This window comes from Colossoma macropomum, unplaced genomic scaffold (genome assembly GCF_904425465.1).
Source record: "Colossoma macropomum unplaced genomic scaffold, Colossoma_macropomum, whole genome shotgun sequence".
In the NCBI taxonomy this organism is placed as follows: Eukaryota; Metazoa; Chordata; class Actinopteri; order Characiformes; family Serrasalmidae; genus Colossoma; species Colossoma macropomum.
This window is the reverse complement of record NW_023494787.1, coordinates 1,786,083-1,800,147: the sequence shown is the minus strand read 5'-3', so window position 1 is coordinate 1,800,147 and position 14,065 is coordinate 1,786,083. Positions and strand designations below refer to the sequence as shown.

General features: G+C 44.6%; 1 protein-coding gene across 3 annotated transcripts in view; it reads left to right on the top strand.

The window, feature by feature from the left end:
* Positions 1–14,065, top strand: part of jupb (junction plakoglobin b) — a 123,623-nt gene that overhangs the window by 31,300 nt on the left and 78,258 nt on the right. The window contains exon 1 of one of the 3 annotated variants that reach the window (XM_036565799.1): positions 7,988–8,844. The exons of the other annotated variants lie outside the window; for them this stretch is intronic. The gene's annotated coding sequence lies outside the window, so the exon portion shown is untranslated. Of the gene's footprint in view, positions 1–7,987; positions 8,845–14,065 lie in introns of those variants that run through there. 3 annotated transcript variants of the gene reach the window in all.

Below are 14,065 nucleotides of genomic sequence, written 5' to 3'. Positions count from 1 at the left end.
GCGCTGAGCGCTGACGGTGTTTTATAGCCTCCGGCTTTCTTTCCAGCTCTGGGAGTTAAAGAATCAGCGCAGAGGAAGTAGAAGTTGGTGATAATTAGTCTAAACCCACTCAAAGCTCTGCTGTTTTCACCTCTCATTAAAGACGGGGGGTGGGGTTGCTTTGTGACAGCTGTGACATCCTCACGTTGATTTGTTATTTTTAATGAAGGAGAGGAAGCGTCTCTGGCGGCTTCGTAATGAAGGAACATGGGAAAACGCTTTAATTTAATGGACCTGGCAACCACACTGTAAAAAAATAATTAGGTGTTTTAACTTAACCCTTTAACGTCTGTGTCTGAGATGTTCAGTGAGATTTTATCACTTCATTAATCATTAAATTGTCATTTGGTCACGTGACTTGATTTTAACAATCAAAATTACTTCGAGATTAACATGAGTTCTGTTAGCTGATATACAAAATGTAATCAGTTTATATCAGAAGAATTTCATCGACAAAAGAGTAGATTAAATGATCAAACCTTTTAAAAATAGCATTTGAATATCCCAACAAGCATAATCTATATTTTTATGAATAAAAAAAACAAGGCACAGAATTCATTTATTGCATGCGGTTAGCAAAAAAAGCTGATTTATACATGATGGACTGCTTTTTAAATGAAACAGTAGAAGCCATATCGCCCCCTACGCTTCCTGTAGTGTATTACAGTCTGTCAGAGTGACTGTGTGGATCATATGAACATTATAGAGCTTTTTAAATGAAACAGTAGAAGCCATATCGCCCCCTACACTTCCTGTAGTGTATTACAGTCTGTCAGAATGACTGTGTGGATCATATGAACATTATAGAGCTTTTTAAATGAAACAGTAGAAGCCATATCGCCCCCTACACTTCCTGTAGTGTATTACAGTCTGTCAGAGTGAATGTGTGGATCATATGAACATTATAGAGGCTTTTTAAATGAAACAGTAGAAGCCATATCGCCCCCTACACTTCCTGTAGAGTATTACAGTCTGTCAGAATGACTGTGTGGATCATATGAACATTATAGTGCTTTTTAAATGAAGCAGTAGAAGCCATATCGCCCCCTACGCTTCCTGTAGTGTATTACAGTCTGTCAGAATGACTATGTGGATCATATGAACATTATAGAGCTTTTTAAATGAAACAGTAGAAGCCATATCGCCCCCTACGCTTCCTGTAGTGTATTACAGTCTGTCAGAATGACTATGTGGATCATATGAACATTATAGAGCGATTTTTTAATTAAACACGAGAAGCCATATTGCCTCCTAATGTCTACTGTCTTTGAGTGGACAGACAGACAGAAGAGTCTTGAGCTCTGTTTTTCCTGTATGCTGCCGCTGCAGCTGAAACAGAGTTCATCTGCTGTGTTTAATCACACCTGGCTGATTCCTCCTCCGCGCTGCTGGTTTGGCAGGAGTTTAAAAGGCGTGTTAGGGGGTAATTACTGCGTCACACACAGGGGAGCGGATTTATTAAAAAATGAAAAAGATTACCAGATGAAAGTTTGAGTTCCACAGAGAGAACTAAATAACTAGGTGTGGTAATTACAGATTAAAGAGTGCTCATTGAGGTTGTGCAGCGCAGATGTACAAGATTTAATTATCAGAGCTGCTGCAGAAATGACATTTTCAACATTGCCCCAGTGAACTGCCCAAGCTTTAGCTACAGAAGCTCTACCTGTAGTTTACCTGTTCCATAGAAACAATAAAGAAAGCAATAAGGTGTGAGAGGCTGTGCGCTACTGTGGTCAGTACGCTGGCTGAAATTCTTCCCCAGGTGTGAGTTTCATCAGAATCGTTATACCGGTACACTACAAATAAGTGTAGATAATGTGGAGTATAAAAAGTGCTGACCATGCCAACAGTAGCCCGTTTAGCTGAGTCTCTGAGTCAGGGATGTTTCAGTCATGTTTCCAATGAAACTTTCAGTGGAGTAAAGCACCACCACTGGACTCTGGAGCAGTGGAAAAGTATTCTGTGGAGTGACCAATCAGATCTCTATCTGTCAGTCTGATGGAGAGTCTGGGTTTGGCGAATGCCAGGAGAACGTTACCTGCCTGACTGCACTGTGCCAGCTGTAGAGTTTGGTGGAGGAGGGATGATGATATGGGCCTGTTTTTCAGGGGTTGGTCTAGAACCCTTAGTTCCAGTGAAGGGAAATCTTAATGCTTCAGTGTGGAAAAAGTGGAAGAACTTGACTGGCTCTCACAGAGCCCTGACCTCAACCCCATCAGACACCTTTGGGATGAACTAGAACGGAGATTGTGAGCCAGAACCTCTCGTCCAACATCAGTGTCTGACCTCACAAATGCTCTTCTGGATGAAAGGGCAGAAATTCCCACAGATTCTCCAACATCTTGTAGAAGCTTCCCAGAAGAGTGGAAGCTTTTAGAGCTGCAAAGGGGAACAAACTCCATATTAATGCCTATGGATTTAGAATGGGATTCATAAAAGCTCCAGTAGAGGTACAGTGTAGGTGTCCCAATACATTTGTCCATATAGTGTATATATGTATATATATGTAAAGGAGACAAGTTTCAGCCTCTTTGCCCCCCCCTAGCTTTTACCCCCCCTTGTGGGTGGCCCTGGTGTCACTACCATAAGCCCTGTGCACCTAATAATAATAATAATATTAATAATAATAACTTTATTTATAGAGCAGTTTTAATAGTGGTGACAGCTCAGAGTGCTTTTCAGACAGCTGATAAAGCTTAACAGTAACAGAAGTAGCTACAGTATTTCTTAGAATTTGAAATATTGATTAAGTTGTAGAAAGTTTTGTGAGAAATATTTGACACACAGCTGGTCAGTCTGTCTACAGAGTCTTCATCGTCATAAAAAATGGAAATGTATAACTGTGTGTTGTCAGCATAGCTATTAAAATTGAAATGTTTCCTAATGATATCACCTGGAGGTAGCATGTACCAAAAGATGAGCAGAGGCCCTAAAACTGAGCCCTGAGGGACTCCGCAAGAAATGTTGCATGTTTTTTATGAATGATTTCCCAATGAAACCATGAACTGTTTATTAAATATGATTTAAACCATTCTAAAACTGTGCCTGAGAGGCCAACCCAGCATTCAGAGGCCTACCTAAATCATCTGAACTCAGTGGGGACACACAAATAAACAGTTTTGTCTCTGCTGTGTTGTGTAAACAGCCTGGTTACAGAGCTGCACCCGTCCTGGGAGATAAAGGGATTTCTGCTGGGATCGTTCAGCACTCACTCTCTGTTCGCGGATTTGGAACGCTGTCCGGCTGCCGGCCAAAAAATCTGATCCGGAGAAAGGAAGCCAGGGGCCGAATCGATCCGTAACAGTGTGAGGACATTGATTTATCAGGTTTTCTGCATTCAGCCAGCAGGCCGGCGGCTCTGTATGATTACAGCGTGATGCCTCTTGGGTTCGCTGGTGCTCCGGAGGATCCTGTTAATGCATCAGTGACAAAAAATCTCATTTAATTCAGAGAGAAGAATGAAGGATGGTGTTTATACACATTTAGCCACTAATCCTCAGAGGTTTAGCAGTCTGGCTTAGTGAGGCAGCCCTCGATTGTCTTCATTCTCAGCGTATTTAAGGCTTTGACTTCTGATGTAAAACTGAGAATGCTAATCTATTCTCCTCATCCACCGCATTTCTGTAGCTCAGCCGAGACACAGTGGGACCTCACTGGATCATCACAGCTAATGTAGGTCAGTGCCTCTCAACTGGTCTTGCCTCAGGGCTTGGACTGCAACTATTGTCCTCTCCACGCTCCACCCATAGATGTGTTTTTTCGTTTGAGATTGCACAGGCATTACAGAATGCTGGTAAAATCCCATTGGACCCAATGAGAAACTGCAGAACAGACTGAGTTTATATCACAATACCTACATTTAGAGTCAGTTATTCATTCAGCCTAATGAGAAACTGTAGAACAGACTGAGTTTATATCACAATACCTACATTTAGAGTCAGTTATTCATTCAGCCTAATGAGAAACTGTAGAACAGACTTGGTTTATATCACAATACCTACATTTAGAGTCAGTTATTCATTCAGCCTAATGAGAAACTGTAGAACAGACTCAGTTTATATCACAATACCTACATTTAGAGTCAGTTATTCATTCAACCTAATGAGAAACTGCAGAACAGACTGAGTTTATATCACAATACCTACATTTAGAGTCGGTTATTCATTCAGCCTAATGAGAAACTGTAGAACAGACTCAGTTTATATCACAATACCTACATTTAGAGTCAGTTATTCATTCAGCCTAATGAGAAACTGTAGAACAGACTCAGTTTATATCACAATACCTACATTTAGAGTCAGTTATTCATTCAGCCTAATGAGAAACTGTAGAACAGACTCAGTTTATATCACAATACCTACATTTAGATATATAATATATATTAACCATATAGAATAAATTGGTTTACCAATATCATGCATATTTTGCAACCCCAAATAATGTTCTTATTATAAGAACAAATAATATGCTGTTAAAGGGGACCCATTTTGCTTTTCCAGTTTTCTCCTCTTTCCTTTAGTGTGTTATGTATCTTGTTCTGCATGTAAACGTTCTGCAAAGTCCCAAAGCTCAGCGTTCCCTCCAGAGGGAGAAACTCTCTCCCACAGAACCCACTTTACTCAGCTGCCTGAAATGCCTTGTTGGAATTCCAGCCCTTTTCCTTTGTTACAGAAAGGCTCATTCTTGAAACACAGTCCTTACTGCCCGCCTACCAGCGAGCTCGGTCCCCTTGCACAGAGAGATACAGAGTAAAACCCACTCTGAAACGTCCTGCTCCGGTCCAGCTCGCACACGTGGATTGGCTCTACCAGCTTGTTCTACTGGAATTTCAGGATCGACTCTGGATCAAACTGATACGGCAGAACCGACGTCGGGCCCCGACGACGACGGCCGCGAGAGCCGGCAGAGCCAGCGACGACGAACCTCGGCCAGGACGAGGAGGCGGAGCAGCGAGCTCTCGTTCCCTCTTGGATCGGGTGCTCATGTTGCCCTTAATGAGAGCCAGCTGATGATGATCTGGCTGGCAGCGTGAGCGCCTTTTAAAGAGCTGAGAGGGATCAGAGAGAGCAGGAGAGGGACACAAAGCAGCAACAAGGACTGAAGACCTGAAAAGCTTATTTAGGAGAAGGACTGAAAAGTCTAGCCAGCTTAAGCCACTGAAAAGTCTAGCCAGCTTAAGCCACTGAAAAGTGGCCAACATAGTTTCGTTGTTTTGAGTTGTGTTTATTTTGTAAATAAATAAATATGGCTGCTGCAGCACTGAACCCTGCCTCCAGCGTCCTCCTTTAGCCCGGGTTAGCACATGCCATGCTACAGTGGTGCCGAAACCCGGGAGGAGGACGCCAACACACTGAGGAAGTCTCCGCGGCAGAAGAGGAGGCCATCAAGACCCTGGTACACCTGCACCTGGCCGGCTGGCGGGAGCTGCAGGCTGTCTTCCAGGATGCTGAAAAGCACTGGAAGCAGCTTGAGGAGCAGCAGGTGGCAAGCCGTCAGATGGTCAGGAGCCTGCTGGCGGAGCGGCAACCCTCGGTGTGTGTGGGGGCAGGAGCCCCCCTCTCACTGCCCCTCAAACCTCCAGTCCCAGCTCCCAGGAGGACTGGAGCTCTTCTCCCCCTCCCCTTCCTGCTCCGAGGGTGTTCAGAGCTCACCTTCTCCCCCCTCCCCTTCCTGCTCTGAGGGTGCTCGGAGCTCACTTTCTCCCCCCTCCCCTTCCTGCTCCGAGAGCGCTCGGAGCTCACCGTCTTTCCCCTCCCGTTCCTGCTCCGAGGGTGCCCGGAGCCCAGCTTCGCACCCCTCCCGTCCCCGCTGCCGGACAAGCCGCGGAGGCCCCGCCTGCCGCCGCACAAGCCGCGGAGGCCCCGCCTGCCGCCGCACAAGCCGCGGAGGCCCCGCCTGCCGCCGCACAAGCCGCGGAGGCCCCGCCTGCCGTCACTTGCATGACTGGCGTCCTTCGGCGGAGCTCAGGCTGGCCGAGGTTCGTCGCCGCTGGGTGTTCCCCCGGGGGGCGGGTGCATGCCACAGAGATGTTTTTGGAAGAAAATCTTTTCTATTGGACTCCAAAAATAAAAATTGTTGGATCTTACAGTTTTGTAGTATTGTAGTAATGATTGACTAATAGGTCAAACTTATAGCTATGAAACCGAAACCGCCCACAATTATTCACCGGAGGTTGTTATGATAACATAGTGCTGCACTTGTAGTCCCATTTCACCCCTCGCCCCTACCACTTAGCCCTACCCCTCCATTTTGTGTGTTCTCGTCTAGGGGTAGGGTGTCCCGATTCTTGCTGAGATAGTGTATTATGTGTATTATGGTCCTTTTCTTCATAACAAGCATTAAAAATCTAGTGGTGCTGACGACTCGGTAGCTAAATTTTCCATTCCACCTTAAATGGTTACATTCTGGCACCTCAGGCATCAGAACTGCTTTGCTGAGGACTATATGCAGAAGCTGTGTTAATGGCTGTATCAGCAGGGGAGGAGCTCTGCAGAGATGTTCTGAGACTGAGAGTCTTTCTGTAGCAGCAGTTCTTCACTGAAGTGTCTGAGCTCTCCTTCTGGTGGAGGTCAATGATCCGCCGAGTAACAGGAGAAGAACTGTTTTCACATTCGCGCTGAACTGCTGGCCTTTCTGGAGTGGATTCACAGCGTACACACCTGACTCACTCCGGCTGGATGAGTCACCCTGTAGGATCTCATAATGACACAGAAAAGCTTAAAGCGATAGTTCTGCAGAAAATTGAGTTCTCAGTTCTCTCTCCTCACCCCTAATGTAGCCACTGAGCCACGGCGTGTTCACTGAAATGTGGTTCTTTGGCTAATGTAGCTACAAGAGTAATGGAAGCTGATACCCCACCAGTTAGCATGGTGCTAACTGCATGTTGAACTGACCAAATGAGTCTCTCCTCGATACGGTTTGGCGCGAGTCCGTGATGATCGCTGGGCGATGTGGCAAAAGTAAAATATTGTGATACTTCAAAAAATTTTCATGATACATGATATGCTACGATATTTATTTATTCACACCTCTGATCAGCTGGAACAGAGAACAAAGAACCAGTAGTGCTACACGCTTCTTCAAGGGTTCTTTAGTAAAGAACATGGTTCTATATAGAGCAATGAAGCCTCTAAGAACCCTTTGCATAATTAAATGGTTCTTGGCATCTTGAAAGCGTTCTGTACAGAACTTTTTGAAAAGGGTTCTATACAGCACACAAAATGGTTCTTCTGTTGTCACAAGCTTGACACTAAAATAAGAACCCTTTTGGGTGCTGTTAGCTGTGAGAGGAGCAGAGCTGTTAGTTGTGTGAGGAGCGGAGCTGTTAGTTGTGTGAGGAGCGGAGCTGTTAGCTGTGTGAGGAGCGGAGCTGTTAGTCGTGTGAGGAGTGGAGCTGTTAGCTGTGTGAGGAGCAGAGCTGTTAGTCGTGAGAGGAGTGGAGCTGTTAGTTGTGTGAGGAGCGGAGCTGTTAGTCGTGAGAGGAGTGGAGCTGTTAGTTGTGTGAGGAGCGGAGCTGTTAGTCGTGTGAGGAGCGGAGCTGTTAGCTGTGTGAGGAGCGGAGCTGTTAGTCGTGTGAGGAGTGGAGCTGTTAGCTGTGTGAGGAGCGGAGCTGTTAGTCGTGTGAGGAGCGGAGCTGTTAGTTGTGAGAGGAGAGGAGCTGTTAGTTGTGAGAGGAGCGGAGCTGTTAGTTGTGTGAGGAGCGGAGCTGTTAGTTGTGAGAGGAGCGGAGCTGTTAGCTGTGTGAGGAGCGGAGCTGTTAGTTGTGAGAGGAGCGGAGCTGTTAGTTGTGTGAGGAGCGGAGCTGTTAGTCGTGAGAGGAGCGGAGCTGTTAGCTGTGAGAGGAGCGGAGCTGTTAGTCGTGTGAGGAGCGGAGCTGTTAGTCGTGAGAGGAGCGGAGCTGTGAGAGGAGCGGAGCTGTTAGCTGTGTGAGGAGTGGAGCTGTTAGTTGTGTGAGGAGCGGAGCTGTTAGCTGTGTGAGGAGCGGAGCTGTTAGCTGTGAGAGGAGTGGAGCTGTTAGCTGTGAGAGGAGTGGAGCTGTTAGTTGTATGAGGAGCGGAGCTGTTAGCTGTGTGAGGAGCGGAGCTGTTAGTTGTGAGAGGAGCGGAGCTGTTAGCTGTGTGAGGAGCGGAGCTGTTAGTTGTGTGAGGAGCGGAGCTGTTAGTCGTGAGAGGAGCGGAGCTGTTAGTTGTGTGAGGAGCGGAGCTGTTAGCTGTGAGAGGAGTGGAGCTGTTAGTCGTGTGAGGAGCGGAGCTGTTAGCTGTGTGAGGAGCGGAGCTGTTAGTTGTGTGAGGAGCGGAGCTGTTAGTCGTGTGAGGAGCGGAGCTGTTAGTCGTGTGAGGAGCGGAGCTGTTAGTCGTGAGAGGAGCGGAGCTGTTAGTTGTGTCAGGAGCGGAGCTGTTAGTTGTGAGAGGAGCGGAGCTGTTAGTTGTGTGAGGAGCGGAACTGTTAGTCGTGTGAGGAGCGGAGCTGTTAGTCGTGTGAGGAGCAGAGCTGTTAGTTGTGTGAGCTGTGTGAGGAGCAGTGAGGTGGTGGAGGGAGTGCAGACGCTCCTCTCCGTGCTGATCCGTGACTGAGCCGTTTCCTGCCTCCTGCAGTGCTGTTTGTTTCTCTAATAAGCAGCCGTGTGTTTGAGCGGCGCGATAAGCAGCTCCAGACGAGCCGAGCGTTAATTAGCGCCGCTGTGCTCGTGTGGATTGTTCTGTCTCAGAAACACAGACGAGGTGAATCCGTCACTCACAGACTAATGGGATCGGATTATGGAGGAGGAAGATCAAAGGAGCCCTGCATCCCTGTAGAGGAGTGACGGTACGAAACTTTCACCATATGATATGTATTGCTGTCGTTATTATGCATAACGGTAGGAAATGCGTCTCCTCTCAATCTCTCCTTTAAAGGCTCTTCATATATCATGATCCTCATGTGTTTCATATCTAAATGCTCCGTTTTCTTCATCACTACTTTCCAAACCCGCTGCAGCAGCTTCAGCAGCTGCACGCCGTTTCACATGAGTCTCCGATGTGGACTGCATGAAGAATGAAGGGTTTCCGGCGTGATGGTCAGTCCTTAGTGATTTCCTGAGTGTCCATTGGTCAGTTTCACACAGAATGTAGACGGACACACCAATCCACCAGTTCCACACGGTGAGAGGCAGATGCCGTGTATCTCAGCCCCTCTTCATAGGCTCATAACTCCGGATGTGAGTCTCGTATGATCTCGTGATAAGATGGAATGGAAAGGGCGACTCTACAGATTCAGGAAGTGTCTGAACTGGATTTCTGAGCTGGATCATCACTAAGATGGCACAGGTCATGTACTGTAATTCCACGACTTTCGGGTTAACTAAGCATTACCTTTTCAAATTAACCCCTTAAAATCTGTTCTAAAAAATCCATTCTTAGATTATAAAGGTGTGTAATAAAACTTTGGGCCTGTTTGGTCACTAAACGGGTTAAATAACACAGTTACAATTACTGAAATCTCCAAGGACCTGTTTTTTAGATACATTTGCATGAAATTATTAATGGGCAGCTGCAGACTATAGCAGACAAGCACAGCCTGTTCCCCCAACTTCCTCTTTATCATCTAACATCACCTGAACTCACAGGGGCGCAATAAACGAGTGAACCGCTCAGCGTTGGCCCACACAGATGTTTATTAAAGGTGAGCTCTGAGCTCGACTGGCTAATAAAAGCTGAACTGAGCTCCACAGTTTAGAAGCAGAATAACTGAAAGAGTCTCTCCACGTTTTCTGTGTTTTACTGAAGGAGTTCAGAAGGTCAGAATCTGCAGATCTGAGATCATAAACAGACATTCAGGAGCTTTAAGGTCATTTAGAGCTTTAAAAACCAGCAGCAGAGCTTTAAACTCTCTCTAACAGATCCAGGCGGTCAGTGCAGTGTGTAACGGGGTGATATGAGCTCTCTGTGTTGGTGCTGTGAGGATCCGTTCTGCTGCGTTCTGTACGGGTTCTAGAGGATGGACTGTTTTCAACAGTAAGAAGATCATTACAGTGATCAACTCTGCTGAACAAACGCAGCTACGAGTTTCTCTGCGTCGCTCTGAGAGAGAAAAGCCTGAACTTTAGTGATTTTCTCACTGATTAAAAGCTGCTTTAGTGACTGTTTACATGCAGATTAAACAGAGCTCAGAGTCTCAGATCTCACCCAGGTTTCTACTGCAGGTTTGGTGTTTGAAGATAAAGAGCCGAGATTTTCATGAAGCAGATTTCTCTGAGTTTCAGTATTATAATGTACAGTCACTGGTAAATCCGGTTGAACTGAGCATTACAGGTTCGTTTAGAGTCAGATCTTGGGTTTGTATGTAAAGTGTGGCTGAAATGAGTGAGAGGGTTTTATATCAATCCCTCCCAGCAAACTGCACAATCAGGGACTCTCTACGACTGAATAGAGGTGCAACTGTTAATATTAAGCGAGTTAGGCGTTTCAGCCTGAGCGTCTGTGTGGAGAAGTAGCTGCTGAGGCTCATGTTTTCTCCCAGAGGCTGAAGTTGGCTTCCTATTCACCAGCTTCTTACTCAACACGGCAAAAAATGCTATCTTGTCAAGTAAGATTATCTTAAATATAGTCAATAAATCTAACATTTCTCATGTTGAGGTTGTTATAACTAATTTTAAGATTATTTAACTTATTCCCAAACATTTTTACTTGTAATAAGTAATTTTATCAAGAACAATTCTCACCATATTGGCAGATAATTTAGTTTGTTTTAAGAAATGTGCTTGAAACCAGCAAAATTGTCTGCCAATATAGTGAGATATTTTTCTTGATAAAATTACTTAAAAAGTAAAATATGTCTAGAAATAAGCTAGATAAGCTTATAATATCTCAAAATAAGAAATATTAGATAGATCAACTAGAATGAAGATGATTTCACTTGACCAGATACTATTTTTTGCAGTGAAAGTTTTCATTCCACCTTAAATAGAGCTGCAGTTACCTTTTCTGCTCCATTTAAGGTAGGATGGACAATTTGAATAATAAGCTGACTCCTCAGTTCGGTCAGTGAGACATTTGGGAGACATTTTCGCTAATGAGTTAGCATATTTAAGGCGTTAGCACAGGCGTGTGATCCTGGCGTTGAGTCTGTAACGTCTGATCTGGTTCTCTTTACCTGTCATTACTGGGCTCACCTGGGAAACCGAAGTGGTTCTGAATAAAAGGTGATTTCACTTTCACCATTTCAAACAGCTTGGCTATTAGTCATGTGCGCTTCACGAACCAATCAGCTTTGAGCTGGTGCTTTTAGCTGAATGTTGGGAGCTCACTCGCATTGAGGATTTTTTGTTTTGTCAAATTAAGACAAAACAAATGGGTAAATCTTATTACGCTGTATCTGAGACTCACAGGACCTTCTTGGCGTCCAGCTCTTCCTCCTCATTATGGCTCTGGTTTTGGTTCTTGGCTGTTCTTCTGTATTTCTTGTTTTTTGGCAGCTGGTTGATGGATTGCCTGTATGTAGCCTGTCTGCTCGTGATCTAGTGATTACTGCCTCTTGAAACCCTTCCAGAAAAACTACTCAGCAACATCTGACATATACAGTTTTTATAATTAAGTGCCATCAAGTCGTTTCCGACTCCTGGTGACCATATGGACAGAGTTTCTTCAGAATATCCCGTCTCCTGTTTGGGTCTTCAGGCTTCTGAATGGCTGGTTTCCCTGATTGTCTCCTCCATCTTGTTGCTGGTCGTCCTCTTTACGTTCAGCTGTTCTGAGCAGAACCGTCTTCTCCAATGAACTGGTTCTCAGAACATGACCAAAGGAAGAGCTTCAGTTTGGTTCTCTGGGCTCTGAGAGAGAGAAGAGGATTGATTGTTTTCCATGTATCGAGTGTGGATGTGTCTGAGTCCCAGATGACCGTTTCTTAGCTGTATTTTGCTCTGTTGGGCTGCAGGATCCACATAACTCCTACGTAGTGCACTCTGTAGGGAGCAGGGAGCCGTTTGAGATTCAGCCCAGAGTGAGAAGAGGGGCACCGCTGGATTGGGGCTAAATAAGACTCGCCGTGGTGATTTGGTGACTTAAAAGTACTTATAAAGCAAAATGCTATGTTATCATGTTCATTATTATATGAAGTTAAAAAGTTCATGAAATGACCGTAAAATAAGGGGCGACCGGACGTTCTTCTCCTCGTTCAGCGGTCCATGGTTGCTTGGCAACGATACCATACTGTAAAGGAGCTACATTTCTTGGTGGAATACTTGTTTATGTCAATTATTATTAATTATAACTTCGAAAAATTGTGTTTAATTATATTTTATGTTGGCTTTTATTAAAGCAATAAGCCACTTGAGGCCGTGCAGTACAGTGATTTTATCACAATGAAGGGGGGTTGTGTTATTGTTTGTTATGAAGCACTGCGTGTTATATATGATAGGTGTATATAAACATTATTATTATATGATTATGAGAAGGTAATTCCAGCACACTGAAGCTCCGTATGTAAGGAGAGGAGAATGAAGAGGAGCTGAGAAGCTCATCCGTCGCTCTGGAGCTTCGCTTCAAACCCGCAGAAACGGCACAATTAAACTGCGCTGCTTCACCCGTCGCTGCGCTTTTATCAGCTAAATTTAGCGGCGGACGCTCCGCTGTGCTGCCGCCGCCATCAGCGCGCGAGCGTCTGCGTCTGAAGTGAATGATAAAAGGATTTTTTTGGTGGATAATCGTCCCCGTGGCTTTTCTGCAGGGAGGGAAGATTTCTGCCTTTGAAGTGCGGCAGAGAGCCGAGGTGCTGAAAACAGGCTTTAAAACACATCCTGAATAAAAGACTCGGAATAAAGATTCAGAATTGTGTCTGGAAGTCTCGCCGGCTCTCCCTGCAGTCCACAAACTCTCCCACACTTTCAGGACTCAAACGTCCCACTGCTTCAGAACAGAAGCAACTGGCTCGTTTAAAAAGTAAACTTCTCCTGCAGCTTTAAAACACTCATTTATCTGAAATCATAAAGTTTAACAAAGTTCTTTGAGATTTGATACAGTAGTGTCTCAATCCAGTATTCAGTATTTACAGATTTAGTTTTTAATGTTTAAATGACCGTATTTGACATTTATAGTGATCTTATATGTGGAGCGTTCTGCTGTATTAGTTACTCCCACTGCTACTGTTTAAAACAGTGACGTATTCAGATCTTAGATATTTACAGTGATTCTGTTCTGATCTATTTAAACCCAAGACATCAATAGAGACGGTAATAATATAATATATACACAATCATCATTTATAGGGTATTTTCTATTGGGAGGAGTCTGTCCCAAACACTAACCTCTACATTTACACTTCTGAAAATCATACTTTAAAGAACTGTGTTGTTTAAAACGTTTAGATTTCTTTTAAAGTGAATGTTTACATTTAGATTTATCATGAGTTTAATTTTTAAATAAAAATGCTGTCCCACATTTACATCACCCAAACACTACTGAAACACAGAGTTCCAGTATGTAGGCGGAGCCTTATTTTAGCCCCGCCCCTGCATTTAGAGCAGGAAGTGAGGCTGCATCCCTGTCCCTCATGGCCACATGGTGAGCAGTTACATCCCATTGTTTTATAGTAAATGAGTCCCAAAGTCTGAAAATCAGTGTGGAACATTAAGAATCGTCATATTTTCTGCAGTTCAGCACTTTTTAGTGTTTTAATGTAAAATATGATGATTTTCTGTGTGAACAGCTGTTCAAAGCTGTGTTTGCTGGTCATGAACTGCTGAGTTTCTGAGCTCAGAATGAGCTAAAATTATCACCGAAACAGTCACTACTGAAACAGTCACTACTGAAACAGACACTACTGAAACAGTCACTACTGAGACAGACACTACTGAAACAGTCACTACTGAAACAGACACTACCGAAACAGTCACTACCGAAACAGACACTACCGAAACAGTCACTACCGAAACAGTCACTACCGAAACAGACACTACCGAAACAGACACTACTGAAAAAGTCACTACTGAAACAGACACTACTGAAACAGTCACTACCGAGACAGACACTACCGAGACAGACACTACCGAAAC